The sequence below is a fragment of the Gekko japonicus genome, unplaced genomic scaffold, assembly GCF_001447785.1.
Source record: "Gekko japonicus isolate JY-2015 unplaced genomic scaffold, Gekko_japonicus_V1.1 scaffold1203, whole genome shotgun sequence".
Classification (NCBI taxonomy): domain Eukaryota; kingdom Metazoa; phylum Chordata; class Lepidosauria; order Squamata; family Gekkonidae; genus Gekko; species Gekko japonicus.
The window spans coordinates 125,619-140,845 of NW_015174878.1; the positions used below are offsets into that span (position 1 = coordinate 125,619).

Genomic DNA, 15,227 nt, shown 5'->3' on the forward strand with positions numbered 1-15,227 from the left:
CATAGGGACATGATTTGGACACTGTCCTGTAGCTCAGGTGGCTACTGTGTGGCTCCACATTTGCTTGGCACATGTTCAATCAGAGATCAAGGTCAATGTGACCCCAGTCTTAAAGAGAGGGCAGAGGTGCTGAAGCCTTGAAGTGGATGGCCCAGGCTAGTCCTGTTTCATCAGATCTTGCTGTCTTTGCTGGATTCAGTCTCAACCAACTCTGCTTCAACCACCTCACCGTGGTGTCCAAACCCTCACCCAGATTTCCTGGGGTGGTGGCCATCCATCAACAGATACAGCTGGGTATCATCAGCATACTGATGGCATCCCAGACCCAAATGCCACACCAGCTGGGCAAGAGGATGCATATAGATGTTAAATATCTTTGGGGAGATGTATGGAAGCAGCATATGCTTCTCTTTTCACTTTTAGATGGTTAATTTGAAACAGACACTCTAAGTGAACTGTCTTAGCAGAAGACCTTGGAGTTTCTGCCTTTTTCTTTAAGATCTCCACAGCTGCAAATAATAATTAGCTGCCAGGCCTTGAGTGGTGGGGGGCAGACAGTTTAATATCCAATGTCTTTCTGCAGACACCTTACCTTACTTTCCAGGCCACGGGGGCCAGGGAGCAGGGAACTCTGTGAATGTCGGTGCGTTTGATACTCACTGCTAGGGTGCAGTGAGTAGTAACTTCTTTTGTAATCATCTTCAATAAATTCTGTTGAGATCTTTCAAGACTTGAACTGTGGAGCAGCGTTTTTAGTGGGTGGCTCCCTCCCTTTGTCCAGAGGCGAACCGGAGACTGGAGAGGTGAGCTTTTAAGCGTAAAGTGCTTGGAATGTTGATAGAGAGAAACAGGTCACTCTTTGCCAGCTTGAGACCTCGAGCCCTACCAGACTTTAGCAGAAGAACCGAGAGAGTAGTTCCCGGTTCACACAGGAGAGGATAGCCCCCTGAGGGACCCCGCATACCATGGGGGTATTGCGGAGAGACACTCTCCCAGCAGAACCCTCTGTCCCCAAACATGAGACAACCCACTTCAGGGCTGTCCCACATACTCGAACATCAGTGAGCCGGTGGGCCAGCAGACCGTGAGCGACTGCACTCACAGCAGTGCCGACCCACCTCAATCCAACTGCCTGCAAAGATCGTCCATGAAGGCGACCAGCAACGTCTCCATCCCATTACCAGGGCAGAAGCCAGACCGGAAGCCATCTAGTGCGAATGTGTCCTCCAGGAAGCTCTGAGCTGCTCCGCTGCTGCTGTCTCAATGACCTTACCCAGGAACGAGAGATTCGAAACCGGGTGATAATTGGATGAATCAGAAGGACCCAGTGATGGCTTCTTCCAGAGCAGTTCTACCATTGCCTCTTTTGAACCATCTGGATAGACCCCTGAACTAAGGGACGGATTGATAATCTGGATAGACCCCTGAACTAAGGGACGGATTGTGGCACCAGCCACAAAGGACATGCGTCTAAGAGGAAAGTGGTTGGCTTTGCAGCACCCAGAATTCTGGATCTCCGTTTCAAACTTTGAAGCCGTGGGTGCTGAAGCATCCCTAACGCATACTGATAATGTCAATAATGAATTTGATGAAATCCATTCAAGGTTTTGTAAAGAGAAAATAAACCACACCTACCTCTCTACCTCTTCTTCTTGTTGTTGTTCAATCGCACAGTCGAGTCCGACTCTTCGAGACCCCATGGACCAGCTCCCGCCAGGCCTTCCGGTCTTCCGCCGTCCTCTGAAGTTTGCTCAACTTCATGTTCGTTGCATCTATGACACTGTCTATCCATCTCATCCTTTGCCGTCCCCGTCGTCTTTGACCTTCAATCTTTCCCAGCATCAGGGTCTTCTCCAGTGAGTGCTCCCTTCTCATTTGGTGGCCAAAGTATTTGAGCTTCAGTTTCATTATCTGGCCTTCCAGGGAACAGTCAGGGTTGATTTCTTTGAGGATTGACTGATTTGTTCTTCTTGCAGTCCAAGGGACTCTCAAGAGTCTCCTCCAGCACCATAGTTCAAAAGAATCTATTCTTCGGCGCTCGGCCTTCCTTATAGTCCAACTCTCACAGCCATACATGACTACTGGGAATACCATTGCTTTGACCATGCGGACTTTTGTTGGCAGGGTGATGTCTCTACTTTTTATCATGCTGTTTAGGTTCGCCATCACTTTCCTCCCAAGGAAATCTTTTAATTTCATGGCTGCTGTCACAGTCTGCGGTGATCTGGGATCCCAGGAACGTGAAGTCTGTCACTACTTCCACGACTTCCCCTTCTATTTGCCAAGGAGTGATGGGGCCGGATGCCATGATCTTAGTTGATGTTGAGCTTCAAGCCCACTTTTGCGTTCTCCTCTTTTACTCTGAGCAAGAGGCTTTTTAGGTCCTCTTCACTTTCTGCCATCAGAGTGGTATCGTCTGCATATCTGAGGTTGTTAATCTTTTCCCCAGCAATCTTAATTCCCGCTTGTGATTCATCTAGGCCAGCATTTACCTCTTACCCTTTCTTAATGTATTAGTTCTAACCAGATTGTATAATATAAATATAAAAGGCTAGTCCACATCTGAATGGCCGCAAAAAAATCTATCACAAATGCATAAAATTTTGCAGCTGAAAGAGTGATAAGTCTGCGACTACCTTCTAACAAGAGAGGTAACATTGCCATATTATCTATATCTTGCAGCAAAAGAAGAATGGAAAGATTTCTAGACTCAGAAAAGTAATTACACTCGAAGGTCACATGATGCAAACCATCTACGCTACCTGCAATGCAGTTACATGCTGTATTAGAGTATGGTATCTTCAAATACCTCCATTGCAAAACTCTAGATGGTAAGGCATTGAAGGGCATCAACTTAAAGGCATGGCTATCCCGAGATAGATCTATGATTGGAAGGGCCAGAATGATACCCAGGGACAGCTTGCTACAAGACAAGCCTAAAGAAAATGACAACAGGACAGGACACCAGTGGTGGTCATCTACAGCTCACAACTCAAGCCGGTTTATAATGACCATGCTGGATAGTGACATTATTAAAAGATAATGAAATAGAAATCACAAGGGCTGTTAGTAAATTCCTGGAGAAGTCTACTGAAATTTATGAAGGGCATGTCTCACCATGAATTTATATATATATAAGAGCTGCGGTGGCTCAAGTGGTTAAGACGCTGAACTGCAGGCTGTGGAAGGTTGGTAGTTCAGCAGTTCGAGACCCGGGTGCACCACATGACGGCGTGAGCTCCCGTCTCTAGTTCCAGCTCCTGCCAACCTAGCAGTTTGAAAGCAAGAAATTGCAAGTAGATAAATAGGTACCGCTTCGATGGGAAAGTAACAGCGTTTCGTGTGCCTTGGCATCTAGTCATGCCGGCCACATGACCACGGAAACGTCTTCGGACAGCGCTGGCTCTTTGGCTTTGAAACGGAGATGAGCACTGCAACCCTAGAGTCGGACTCGACTGGCTTTCGAGCAAGGGAACTTTTACTTATAACTGGACCCAGCAACATCAGCTGTACCTTCTCAGTTTCATACTCCTGCTCACCCTCTAATGTGATTTGTGCCATCATGTGTCAGCAGTGCCTTTCTACCATCTACACAGGGACTGACAAACAGGTCAGTCAGTATGACAAAGAATAAGTGGACAGAAGTCTGATGTTAGAAACCACCACATTCAAAAACCAGTTGGGGGAATATTTTAACCTTCCAGAACATTCAGTTGCTGACCTAAGAGTAGCAGTTCTCTTACAAAGGAATTTCAAAGGGAGATTAGAAAGACACACTTCTGAATTGCAACTGATCATGAAGCTCAAGACAATGCATCCTCCTGGACCTCATCGAGACCTAGGTTTCCTGTCTCGTCACCAATGCCGATTTCTCCACATCCACTGCTCCTCTGCATTTCACATCTAATCCAATTGTGCCTGCTGTTGTCATTCACTTGCTATCGTCATTTGCCTATTATTGTCATTCAGCATCTGAAATCGCTCCACTCTGCAAAAGATAAGGACAGATAGACTCAATATGTTGTCGGGGGCTTTGTCAGAACCCACAGCTAACAACAAAGTACACACATTCAGGAACGGTTATACTTTTATTGCAAAGCTATAGATGCAGTAACACAGGCACTGTTAAGAATGGCTCCAGCCAGTAGAGCATAATAGGATATAGGGTATTCATATGCGCACCCCCCCCATGACATTGGCCAATTAGGCGCCCTCCCGCGCACAGGCTAAGTCAGGAAACCGTTAGGTGGCTAAATCTGAGAACTCGGAGTCTTTCACGGTACATAGGAGCTCTCCAGACAACACAACCTCCTCCTGCACATCTGCAAAGATAAGCATTTCAGCAAAGGCATAACAGCAGGGATAGGAATGCAATAGCACTTAACAAGACACAGAATGAACTCCCCAACCCCCATGGCAGCATAGCTGACAGGCTTTCACGACCGGAGTTCATTAGTTGTTGTAGATTTTCTGGGCTGTATGGCTGTGGTCCTGGCAGGTAAACTCACATTCTAGCTGTGTCCGAAGAAGCGAGCAGTGACTCAGAAAAGCTCCTCCCCTGCCACAATTTTTGTTAGTCTTTAAGGTGCTACTGAGTGGAGCTGTGGTGGCTCAAGTGGTTAAGACGCTGAACTGCAGGTTGTGGAAGGTCGGTAGTTCTGCAGTTCGAGACCCGAGTGTGCCGCATGACGGAGTGAGCTCCCGTCTCTAGTTCCAGCTCCTGCCAACCTAGCAGTTCGAAAGCAAGAAATTGCAAGTAGATAAATAGGTACCACTTCGGTGGGAAGGTAACAGCGTTCCGTGCGCCTTGGTGTTTAGTTATGTTGGCCGCATGGCCACGGAAATGTCTTCGGACAGCGCTGGCTCTTCGGCTTTGAAACGGAGATGAGCACCGCAACCCTAGAATCGGACTCGACTGGCTTTCGAGCAAGGGAACCTTTAAGGTGCTACTGGACTCTTGCTCTTTCTACCATACCAAGAAACAGTTCAATATGAACAGTAATCAGGAAGCTCACCAGATAGAGGAACACCAGTAAACCGAGTAGAGCAAACATGCCGTGCTGTACAGATTGTACTGTTATAATCTTACTTAAATATATGTTTCTTAATCATTCTCATAGCTGCCTGTCTGGTCGATGAAATTATAACAATGCCGGTATATAGTCATATGAGCCCGAGCTTGGCCAGCTTATCTTTAGCAAGACTGCCACCTCTGCTACATCCTGTTCCTTCAGGATGTAGCTTGGGGCTTCAGAGATTTGAATTTTACAATTGTTCGCCAAGGATTATTTCATTTTGAAATTATATACGTTTGGTAGATGCCGTCATTTCCTTTGGATGATACAATAACGTCCAAAAAATGTAAAGGCCAATTTGGGAGTTATGTTAGCAAACAGTTTTGTTTGGGGTATTATTACAGTTAAGGCTCACACAGCAAGTATATAAACACACTTGAGCATCTTAGGCTATCCTTAGGCTGGACTTCCAACTCTCAGCATCTCTTCAGTCACCGGGTAAGACGTTTTGGCTCGACATTAGAAGGGTCAGTGTTGATTCTAAGGCTGCCATTGGAGAGATGGGATATATCCATTACCATCCTAAATGGTTACACCCATTCTAAATCAGTTGAAGTCAATGGGCTTAGATTGGTGTAATTCAGTTTAGGATTGCACTGATATTTGTATTTCTGGGCTGTCTTGTGCTGTAAAATGCCTTACATGGGGCCCCCCTTGAAGACTATCCAGCTGGTGCAAAGTGTGGTAGTCGGTTTGTTATTATAGCCAGCCCAGTGAGACAACAGTACCATTCTTCTGAGTTCCCTCCAAGGTCTGTTTATTTGTTCCTGGGTCCAGTTCAAGGTGATGTTGCTCACCTTCAAAGCTCCTGAAGAGCCACATGTGTGAAGGACTGTCTCTCCCTCCCTGTTCAAATGTAGCAGCTTAACTCTTCCTAGCAAAGTTTATTGTCACAGCCTCCTGTGTCGGAGGCCTGTCCTGTAATGGTCTGGCTCTGGCTTTTTCAATAGCTGCTCCCAGCTGTTGCGATAGTGTTCCAGGAGAGGACATGGAGTTCTATTTTTTTTTAATAGTAAATTTTAATTTTTGTAACAACAGACATAAAAAAACAAACAAAACAAACATTAAATGGGAGAATCTCTCCATCTTTTTGAATGATCGATTATGTTATCCATACATCTCTCAATAATACTATTTCTACAACAGATATCACTAAGCATAGCTTTGCACATTTTATCTTAAATATTCTCGTTGTCCTCTGTTTCGGTTATGCATAGGTTTCATCTGTTATATTCCTCAATCCAATTGTAAAGTCTTGACCATGATTCCTCAAAGTTTTCCTCTTTATAGCCTTTCAAAATTAAAGTTAATTTGTCAATTTCAGCAGTTTCTAGTACTTTATTATTTCTTCTTTGGAAGGAATCTCCTTTCTTCTCCAATATTTAGCATACAATATTCTAGCAGTTGTAACTACATGCAAGATAAGATAAGAGTCTTGTTGGGTTTTTTTTTTTTTACAATTTTCCGAAAGTATATTCAATAAAAAGAGTTCTGGTACGAAACATATATTACTTTTAAAGATTTTTTGCAATATTTCATGTATGACATGGAGTTCTACACTCCTGGATTTCTTATAAGATTGTAAAGCAGTGTTGGAGGTTTGGGTGTAGCCAGAAAAGGGAAAGCAGACTGGTATTGAGCACACAGTGGCTGATTTCGCACTAGAGCTGCCTCGATGTTGTGCCGCCATTTGCCCCGATACTATTGGTCAATTTCACACCCGAAGCCGCGGGGCTGCATTGGACCTGTGGCTTCGCCCTATTTCCTCCGCAGTTTCGTGATCCTCAAAAAACAGGATCACGAAACTGCGGGGGAAATCGAGCGAAGCCGCGAGTCAAAATGCAGCCTCGCAGCTTCGGGTGTGAAATTGACCAATAGTATTGGGGCAAACGGTGGTGCAACATCGAGGCAACTCTAGTGCGAAATCAGCCAGTGTTTTTGGAGGGGCATTTTAATACTTTATATTATGTTATTCTACTGTTTGCTTGTGGCAGTTTGTGGCCAGTTTGGTGTATTGGTGAAGTGTACGGACTCTAATCTGGGAGAACCGGGTTTGATTCCCCACTCCTCCACTTGCAGCTGCTGGATGACCTTGGGCAAGCCATAGTTCTGGCACAGCTGTTCTTGAAAAAGAGCCGTTTCTCTCAGCCTCACCTACCTCACAGGGTGTCTGTTGTGGGGAGGGGAGTGGAAAGGAGTTTGTAAGTCGCTCTGAGGCTCCCTTGGGTAGTGAAGGGTGGGGTATAAATCCAATCTCTTATCTTCTTCTTCTTCTTCTTTTAATCTAATTATTTTATTGTTGAGGGAATTAAGTGTCCAGGAGCTTTTCCTAGGCATCCCTTCCCCACCTGGCTTGACAAGGAAGGTTGTTGTTGTTTTTTTTAAAGTGGCAGGAATCCCATAGTTTGAGAGAGAGAGAGAGAGAGAGAGAGAGAGAGAGAGAGAGAGAGAGAGAGAGAGGAAAAAAACCTGTTCCAAAGTATATGTGATTTATTGGGAAAAACATACTTCACCACTTTTCTGCGGTGGCTCAAGTGGTTAAGACGCTGAACTGCAGGCTGTGGAAGGTCTGTAGTTCAGTAGTTCGAGACCCGGGTGCCGCATGACAGAGTGAGCTCCCGTCTCTAGTTCCAGCTCCTGCCAACCTAGCAGTTCGAAAGCAAGAAATTGCAAGTAGATAAATAGGTACCACTTCAGTGGGAAGGTAACAGCGTTCCGTGCACCTTGGTGTTTAGTCATGCCAGCCACGTGACCATGGAAATGTCTTTGGACAGCGCTGGCTCTTCGGCTTTGAAACGGAGATGAGCAACGCAACCCTAGAGTCGGATTCAACTGGCTTTCGAGCAAGGGAAGCAGCAATTTCAGTATTCATTTTACAGACGGGAACAGACAAACCAGTACTTAAAAACAAACAGTGCACTTATTATTCCCTTAGGAATTGTTCTATATTTAGGAATGCATTCCAGCCGCTCTGGCAAGACCTAACCAGGGTGTTGGCAGAGAACATAACATAAGAACATAAAAACATAAGAGACACCAATGTTGGATCAGGCCCATGACCCATCCGGTCCAACACTCTGTCACACAGTGACCAAAAATCCCATGTGCCATCAGGAGGTCCACCAGTGGGGCCAGGACACTAGATGCCCTCCCACTGTTGCCCCCTCCCCCAAGCACCAAGAAGACAGAGCATCACTTGTCCCAGAGCCCCTATCTATACATTGTGGCTAATAGCCACTGATGGACCTCTGCTCCATATGCCTATCTAAGAGGGCCCTTAGCATTTTAACACTGGTGTTAAATACCTTTAGAATCCAGATTAGCTGTCAATCCAGAAATCGGATGGTCCTGACAATACCCAGGCCCCTCCCTTTTTTGACCAGAAGACCCTGACCAGAGTCATTGTATTACTAGGTCAAAGACGCCCTCCCTGTCAAGGCAGGAGCTTTGAGCCACTGTTCCTCACATCTAGATGTTTTGGCTTCGAGGCTGGAACTCAGAAATGTAACCGGTTCTTTTAGAGCAGAGTGCAGGCCACGTGGTCAGGCTGAAGAGCCTCCTGCAAAGCCTTCTGGGAGAGAACCAAGCAGAGAGGCCTAAGACAACTCAGGCTGCTTTACAGAACTGCCCCGTCTCGCTTATAATGGTGCCACATGAATATTGTTTCTGTACTACTGTTGCCCAAAACCAGGAGAAAAGTAGCTATATAAATATTTTACATACATACATACATAACTGCATAAATTAATCTCACCAAGGGGGATTCGTCTGTCCCCTTCTGTTGACATCTTCTGCCAGTGGATTAAGACATTTTTTTTGTTTCATTTGGCATTCCCTCAGTGACCCACCCTTCCTCGCCAATGTTTTAATTGCTGTTCTTCTGTCTTTGTATTTTAGTTCTGGTTATAAGTGTTTTAATGATCTTAGCTTTTGGGGGAGGGTTGGTCTTAATGGTTTCCAAATGTGATTTTCAAGGTATGTTTTAATTTGTTAGCTGTGTCTATGGCCTTGCTGAGGATAGAGTCTAGTAATGCACACTGGTTTATTCCCTCTGGAAATTCAACCATTTCTCTCTCTTTAAATATAATTTCTGTTGTTGAGAACCCCAGGGATCTCCTGACTGCCTAATCCAAGTTACCTAGATGTAGAGAAAGCTTTGGGAATCTATCTTGTTATAGGAATTCATATTCAGATAGGATCTTCCACCTTCTCTTTATACATAAGAACATAAGAGAAGCCAATGTTGGATCAGGACAATGGCCCATCCAGTCCAACACTCTGTCACACGGTGGCCAAAAATACCAGGTGCCATCAGGAGGTCAACCAGTGGGGCCAGGACACTAGAAGTCCTCCCACTGTTGCCCCCCCTAAGCACCAAGAATACAGAGCATCATTTGTCCCAGGCTGAGAGTCCCTATCTATACTTTGTGGCTAATAGCCACTGATGGACCTCTGTTCCGTATGTTTATCTAATTCCCTCTTGAAAAATTATCCAAGATAGACTTGCCCATCCAGTTCCTCTTCCATATCTTCCTCTGTAGAGATTGTTGAATCATGGCCCCTTTCTGGTTTCTTCTTGAAATGTATAACAAGTGTGCTCTGTTTCATCATGTATGCCCTTCAAAAGTGACTACCTTAAGCAAATACGTAGCTATAAGAACATAACAGAAGCCATGTTGGATCAGTCCAATGGCCCATCTAGTTCAACACTCTGTGTCACACAGTGGCCAGAACCCAGGTGCCATCAGGAGGTCTACCAGCAGGGCCAGAACTCCAGAAGCCCTCCCACCAAGCACCAAGAAGACAGAGCATCACTGGCCCAGACATAAGGTTCCCTCTACACCTTGTGTCTAATAGCCACAGATGGACCTCTGCTCCATATGTTGATTCAATCCCCTCTTGAAGTTGTCTATGCTTGTAGCCGCCACTACCTCCTGCCACAGTGAATTCCATGTATTAGCTATCTCCCAGGAACATCACTGCTTTCTGCAACTACAGTTTACCTCATAAATACATAATCATTTTAATAGAGATCTTTAGAAATACCATGTATACCCCAGGAACATCACTGTTTTCTGCAACTTCAGTTTACCTCATAAATACATAATCATTTTAATAGAGGTGCAAGATCTTTAGAAATACCATGTATACCCTCTCAGTGCTTTTGGCAAGAAGCAGGGGGTGCTGGTCCCCAGTGTGATGACATCACTTTTCTGTGACATCATCACATTGGGGATATCCCCACCCCCTCCAGTAGCACCACCCAAAGTCCCCTGCTATTGCAATATCTCAGACTGACCAAGAGAGAGATCTTGGAGTTGTAGTAGAGAACTCACTGAAAATGTTGAGACAGTGTGCGACTGCAATAAAAAAGGCCAATGCTATTCTGGGAATTATTAGGAAAGGAATTGAGAACAAATCAGCCAGTATCATAATGCCCCTGTATAAATCAATGGTGCGACCTCATTTGGAGTACTGTGTACAGTTCTGATAACAACACCTCAGAAAGGATATTATAGCATTGGAAAAAGTACAGAAAAGGGCAACTAGAATGATAAAAGGGTTGGAACACTTCCCCTATGAAGAAAGGTTAAAAAGCTTGGGGCTCTTAAGCTTGCAGAAACAATGGCTGAGGGGTGACATGATTGAGGTTTACAAGATTATGCGTGGGATAGAGCAGGTGGAGACAGAGGTACAGAGGGAATTAGATTTGGGTACAGGGGGTAGTAAGGAACTTATCTCGACGTTATTAGCCTCAGCCAGGTTAACAATAGCAGCAGCTTGGAAGTCTCCTCATCTCCCTACGATTGCAACATGGCAAGAAAAAATTTGGGACCAATTTATAATGGCGAAAATTACAGACTCCCTGATAAGAACAAACAATAGTAACACGCCAACCTACACTAAATTTGTTAGGACATGGGCCCCTGTGCTGGACTACATGGTAACGAATGATATTCTCCCTGCTAAACAGATCTATCATAAATGGCTGTATTTATAGGTTGTAGCAGTTGTGCTATAATGGTCGGACTCATGGTGATTTACGAATGCTGTATGGAGGGAATAGATGTTAGAAATGCTAGCAATTATTCTTATTAATTTAGAAGCAAAAAGTATTTGATGTATGTAAAGTTTATGTTATTAACAAAAAATAATAAAAACTTTAAACAAAAAAAAAGAAGAGGGAATTAGATAAGAATATGGAGAGCAGAAGTCCATCAGTGGCTATTAGCCACAAGGTATAGATAGGAACTCTTTGTCTGGGGCAAGTGATACTCTGTATTCTTGGTGCTTGGAGGGGGGAACAGTGGGAGAGCTTCTAGTGTCCTGGCCCCACTGCTGGACCTCCTGATGGCACCTGGTATTTTTGGCCACTGTGTGGCAGTGTGTTGGACTGGATGGGCCACTGGCCTGATCCAACATTGGCTTCTCTTATGTTCTTATGATGATGGAGAAAATGGATCTTTCCTTGGTCTAATCCCATAGAGCTGCTCTTTTGTTCCTATAGGTGAAGAGAACCACGAGCAACTTTATGACTCTGCACACTTCTTGCTGTCGAACTTTCTGATCATTCCACCACAATGGCTTGCTTTGGGCCGAATGTCCATCAAATGTCATGTTGCACGAAGCTTCCAGATTCACAGGTGATCGTACAACCGCCCCCCAGCAAGGTCATCGTCCCAGGACCTGTGTTGAGTGCTTCGTGTGGACCCGTCACCGCTGGAGCTCAAACTGCTTGCCTTCCTCGAAGGGTTAGAAGGTTTGGCAAGCTGAGCCAGCTTTTCTCCAGTTGCAAGGTGGAGTCTTCTAAAGCTCACAAGGTTCATAGGAAAAAGTCACCTTATGGGCATTCTTATTGTCTTCAGAGGCAACCACCTTCCTCCTCATACAGTTATATAAGAGAATAAGTCAAAAAGGAATATATGGTGACAATAAAAATTAAAAAAAACACACACCCATAAATGTGATTTGTTTACCTGTTTCTATTCTGCTATGCCTTTAAAAAAAAAGGGAGCAGCCACCTGAAGAGGGTGGCATTCTATCTATTCATTTAATTAGTTATTTTCTTGACTTACTAAATTTCTCATAATGATGATGATGATGATGATGATGATGATGATGATGATGATGATGATGATGATGATGATGATGATGATGATGATGATGATATTTTCAATTTATTAATCACTTTCCCCAGTGGGCTCAAAGCAATGTACAGTTACACATTTTAGACAGGGGACTAACTATGTTCATAGGGGATAGGGAAGACAACATATATTCATTTAATTGCACACGCTGTCACTGCACGGTGTAAACGTCTTCTGGATTTGCTCAGTCATTTTCCGAATGGCTGCTTGTCGACCAGGCTTCAGGACCCGTATGTCAAATCACCACACTGCCACCGCCTGGCCAGAAATATCCATTGCAGGGATTTTTGTAGCCGAGAAGTTCTTCCGCTTTTTTCCGAACATTGACTAGGACGTCCCGACCGTCAGCTAACACCCTCCCACAAGGGAGATTGGTGTGCCCACCCTCTCTAAGGAGTGGTTCCCATTTTATCTACTCACCGAAGCTTTCAAATCGCTGGGTGGACGATGAGCTGGGGACAACAGGCTGGCTGCTCACACCAGCGTGGGGCTCGAACTAACACAGTTCGGATGGTAAGACAGTGGGAAATACCCACTGTGCCACCGTTCCCCTTTATCCAGCTTTCTCACTGAGACACAAAGCAGATTACACAGTTTGAGCTAATAGTCCATACAAAGAGACATCTACTAAGCACTAAAATACATTAGAAGAAGGAAACTAGCCAGGGAGGCAGTGGGGCCCTTGGGTGACCAAGGGGTAAATGGAGTACTGAAGGATGATAGGGAAATGGCGGAGAAGCTGAATGCATTTTTTGCCTCTGTCTTCACTGTGGAAGATGAGAAGTGCTTGCCCACTCCAGAACCGCTGATTTTTGCAGGGGTGTTGAAAGACCTGAGTCAGATTGAGGTGATGAGAGAGGAGGTCCTATGACTGATAGACAATTTAAAAACTGATAAATCACCATGCCCAAATAGCATACATCCGAGAGTTCTGAAAGAACTCAAATGTGAACTTGTGGATCTCCTGACAAAAATATGTAATCTTTCCTTAAAATCTGTCTCCATTCCTGAAGACTGGAAGTAGCTAATGTCACCCCCATCTTTAAAAAAGGTTTCAGAGGATATCCAGGAGATTTCAGGCCAGTGTCACAACCCACAGCTTACAACGAAGTACACACATTCAGGAACGGTTATACTTTTATTGCAGAGCTATAAATGCAGTAACACAGGCACTGTTAGTCCAATGGTGGACTACCTATGTGCATAATAGGATATAGGGCATTCATATGCACCCCCCTAGCTATACCCAATTAGATGGGCTCCCGCACGCGGGAGATGGCAGGAGTCTCTAACAAGGCGGGGAGGACTGACAAAGAAGTTTTTTCATCCTCTCCCAAAATACTAGAAGTCAAGGGGATCAAATGAAGCTGATAGGCAGTAGGTTCAGGGTGAAAAAAGGAAACACTACTTTACACAGAGAGTGACTATAATGTGAAATTCGCTGTCAGAGGATACAGTGATGGTCACAGAAATAAACAGTTTTAAAAAGGCATTAGATAGATTCCTGGAGGAGAAATCTATCAATGGCTACTAGCCATGGTGACTGAAGGGAAACTCCACATTCAGAGGCACTAGTCCTCTGAATCCAAGAACCAGGAGACCACATCAGAGGAAGGTTTTGGCCTCTATGACATGTTGTTGGCCCTCCAGAGGAACTGTGTGAGACAGAATGCTGGACTAGATGGACCATTGGTCTGATCCAGCAGTGCTTTTATAAAAACATTCTGAAGCAATGCACCAGGCTCAGGATTACTGAAATCTGAAGTATTATGACATATCATGCATAATACAGAATCTCATTGGTTGATGTCTGAAATTGTTCATTCGACTGTTCGTTCGACTGTTGCCTTGAAGTGAAATGAACATCAAGCAAACTTTTTTTTTCCCTACACGGTATTTATTTGTCATATATTTTCCATCAAGAAATATGCTTTTTAAAAAGGTTCTTTTTAACAGCAATCCTGCAAACTTCACCAAAAATACACAACCACCTGTGATTGACATTTAGATTTATGATCGAACGACTTGCTTACAAGAGCACACCAGATTGTCCTTTGATTCTTGAATAGACCTGTTTGGAACACGGTGAACAACTCTTGTTGGCATTTGCCCCAGGCTCCCCTTCAGTGAAGACACATGACAACAGCTTGGGTTTAACTGGTTTATTTAATTACTTAAACTGATCTGCACCATATTTAAATATGCCAACATATTAAAATAGGTGGGCAGTACTACACAGCCAGCCTGTGGCTGGCAGACCCAGCCTGACTCCAAACATAGCTAGCATCTTCTTCATCTTTTTTTTTGTTCCCCCGTAGAGGATTTTTTAATTGCATTTTCTATAAACTACAAAGAAACAAGGAAAGGTAACTACAAACTACAGGTGAAAGTAAAGAAAAACTAAAAACCCATGAGATGGTGGTCATACACAATGCTTACAAAATTAGCTTCTAGTTAGATAAGATTATACTTTGCCACGTTAAGTGAGTACACAATTCTTGTTGCTTGTACTAAAATCTCCAACAAATCTGACTATAAAAAGAACTCTGTCTTCTGATGACTTTGTTTATCATCACCGGCACACAATGTGCCAAGAGGCACCCATCCCCATCCCCGATGGACCAGACAACCACTACCAGGTTCGGAAAGTAGGGATGGGCACGAACTGGGGAAATGGTGGATTTGTTGGGGTTTGTGATTCGTTTGATCAAATGAACCACGGACCTACACAAACTTTTCTGTTTCCCAAAGTGGCTCATGGCTCATTGGGTTTGTGAACTCGTAGAACAGCCCCAGCTGGAAGTGAACCCCCAAAGGCTTTTAAATGCCATTGGAGCCCTTCAATGGCCCGTGGCCCCACCCGAGTGAGCTCCGAAGGTATTTAAATGCCATTGGAGTTCACTTCGGGTCAGGCCACCCCACTGGACGTGAGCTCTGAAGATATTTAAATGCCTTCAGAGTCCACCTCTGGGTCGGGGCTCTGAGAGTGGGCTCACTCTAGGAG

The 15,227-nt window shown here is 44.5% G+C and overlaps 1 long non-coding RNA gene across 1 annotated transcript; it reads left to right on the forward strand.

The window, feature by feature from the left end:
- Nucleotides 1-5,450: 5,450 nt before the first annotated feature.
- LOC107121864 lies at nucleotides 5,451-12,034 on the forward strand. The gene is made up of 2 exons (XR_001482883.1): nucleotides 5,451-5,513; nucleotides 11,584-12,034. It is a non-coding gene; the product is annotated as an uncharacterized LOC107121864 (long non-coding RNA).
- Nucleotides 12,035-15,227: the final 3,193 nt, after the last annotated feature.